The following is a 2,831-nucleotide window of genomic DNA, read 5'->3' as shown; positions in this document are numbered from 1 at the left end:
AGGGCTGTGACGGGCCAGGTGCGGCCCACGCTCAGTCTCGCCCCGGGCGCGGTCCCGGTGCGGGGCGCTGGCGGAGGCGCTTGTACCGCGGGGGCGTTCGGAGGGGATCGTTGTGCCGGTGCGGGGAGCCTGCAGGGCCTCCCGTGGGGCCTCCGGGGCTCCCCGAGGCGCCGGGGGCTCCGCCGGCCGCGGCGCCGCCTGCCCGGGCCGCCGGCGGCCGCCGGTCAGTGCTCGGAAGGGTTCGCGGGCGGCGCCGGCCCTTCCAGGAACCGGGGGCGTTGAGGGGGCGTGCGGGCGTCCGGCGTGACGCGTGGCCAGGGCCCCTCCCCATTGGCGGGCAGCGAAGGGAGTACCCGGAGGGCGGCTCGCGGTTGGCTACCGCCCTGGGCGTTGGCGCTGCGCTGGGCGGTAGCCTGAGAAGGGAGCTGAGCGAGTGGCCGTCCTTGCCCCGCTGCCCCGCTCGCCCTGAGGTAGGTACGGCGCTGCCCGCCGCCCCGCTGGGGCACACGGCGGCCCCCGGCGCTTCCCGTGGCGGTGAGGCGCGGCCTGGTGTCCTCCGCGCGGCAGCGCTGCCGGCCAGGCGGCCGCTCACTGCGCTCCTGCCCCTGCCCGCGGCCCCCTGCCTCTCGGAAGGGGGATTTCTTTCCTTTCTGCGAGTCTCCCCTCCTCGCGGGAGGCTGGAGGGGCCCAGTGGGACCCACCGCCGGCGGCTCCGAGGGGGCCCAGTGAGACCCACCGCCGGCGGCTCCGAGGGGGTGAGACGTGCTGGGAGCGCCAGGCACTTCAGTTTAGCTGGGTTTGAAGTAGTAAGTGGAGGCACAAGTTGCCTGTATACGTGTATCCATCTCGCTCTAGAAACAGGATCGTATGCAACTTGTGTTCTGTAATCAGATGCATTGCTGTTGTTTTTTTTGCCTTCGCTATGTCGCTCAGCGCTATTTTAGTCTCAGTGAAACTGAAAGTTATGTGGATCAGCCTCCACGGTGTGGGTGGCGAAGAACCGGTGCCGTTCTCCTTTGCTCAGCTGGCTGCTGAGTAGGCCAGAGAGGGCTCACCAGCTCTGCAGGCTTTGAATTCTAAAGTTACTTTCACCTTTACGACCGGATATTGGTATCTCTGTGGCTAAGACTGAGCATACATAGGGAGGCGTGTGTATAAACTTCTGGCCTGCTGGAGGTCACACGGAGTGTTTGCTTACTGCCCTGATTGCCCCTCACATGCTATAAGTGCAGGGCAGCTCGCTGCCTCTGGAAAGCAGCATTTTTCTTCTTGTAGGACTCCTCTGTGTGAGGGAAATTTGCTTCACTGTAGGCTTGGGTATGAGGTACTGTGCACGAGGTACATACGGGATGAACTACTCTCATCATTGTGTTTTGGTGTGCAGTAATAGTGACATCGTGTGACAAGACTTCTGCTGTTTTGGAGAGGTACCAACATGCTCTCTGAGGATCCTCTTAGAGTGCTGAAGAGCAGTGTCATAAAATAACTCCAACTTGTGTACAGTAACTTAGGCTGGTGGACATCTCTAGCGATGGTAGGAGGACCACACCTGGAGCTAATGTAGAGGACTGTGTGCTTCTGTTCATGCCTGCCTTTGTGTGCTAGTTTTTCTGTTTAAGCAAGCCTGGAGTTAAATAAGACCTCTTAAGAGTTTAGGCGTATAGAGATTTTATGAGATTGTGTCATGAGGACAAACAGGATTTTCCAAAGGATTTGGATACAGAGATTCATGTAATTATCAGTTAAAATTGCTTTGGAAACAAAGTTTGCATCTTTGAAGCCTGTGTCTTTGAGATCCACATCTTTTAATCACATAGATCTCTGAAGTCCTTAGGCTTCTAGGTGCTTGGTGCTGGACCTGTGCAGAGCCCTTGCCGTTCACAGCAGAGCTAAGCAGTGGCATATGTGCTTCACTGTGAGTGGAGGAGAGAGAGAATAAAGGGATAATTCTCTGCAATGGGAATCTGTCCTAATGAAGCTCTTCCACTTTGCATAAGATTTTGATTAGGAAGAAAACCTATTGCCCCTGGCCACACATACGCTGGCTGCTAGGTAGTAGCTAAGGTCTTGTTCTTGTCTCCCATTTCTGGCTTGTGTAAGAATTAGTTATATAAAAATACTTAACATTGGTCTTACATACCGTGCTTTCTCTTTGAATCAACTGCTTGCATTATAGCCGGTGTTCTACTTTCTTTCTCTGTGTGTGTTACTTCTTACTGTTCTTGATGCAAGCTTTGATAAGGGCTTGTCTTTGCATGTTTATGCTGGCAAATGAATTTAATGGTTATCTTTAAGTTTCCACCATTCTTTTTGAGCCATGTTAACTGAAAACTTGGTACACTGAACACATGAAAAGCCTTCCTTTACAGTAGTACAAACTACAATGGGCACAAACTGGAGCACAGGAAGTTCCACTTGAACATGAGGAAAAACTTCTTTACTCTGAGGGTGGCAGAGCACTGGAACAGGCTGCCCAGGGAGGCTGTGGAGTCTCCTTCTCTGGAGATATTCAAAACCCACCTGGACACAAATCCTTTGCAACCTGCTGTAGGTGAACCTGCTTTAGCAGGGGGGTTGGACTAAATGATCTCCAGAGGTCCCTTCCAACCCCCACCAGTCTGTGATGACACACTACCAAACTGAAATGTAACAAAGTACCCTGAAAGTAAATTCATGTCTCTCAAAAGTAGGGTGTAGCTAGAGTATAAAGTATCTGGCTTGTGTTTTACAGCAGATGTTAAAGGAGACCAGAACTTTTGCACAAAAAGTTTGAAGCATACATCTACATGTATTATTTTACTACTTTGTCTTTGCTGCCATCAGGCTTTACC

Source organism: Leptosomus discolor, chromosome 1 (assembly GCF_034619465.1).
Source record: "Leptosomus discolor isolate bLepDis1 chromosome 1, bLepDis1.hap2, whole genome shotgun sequence".
Taxonomy (NCBI): domain Eukaryota; kingdom Metazoa; phylum Chordata; class Aves; order Leptosomiformes; family Leptosomidae; genus Leptosomus; species Leptosomus discolor.
The sequence above is the reverse complement of the archived record's forward strand: the minus strand, read 5'-3'. Positions refer to the sequence as shown.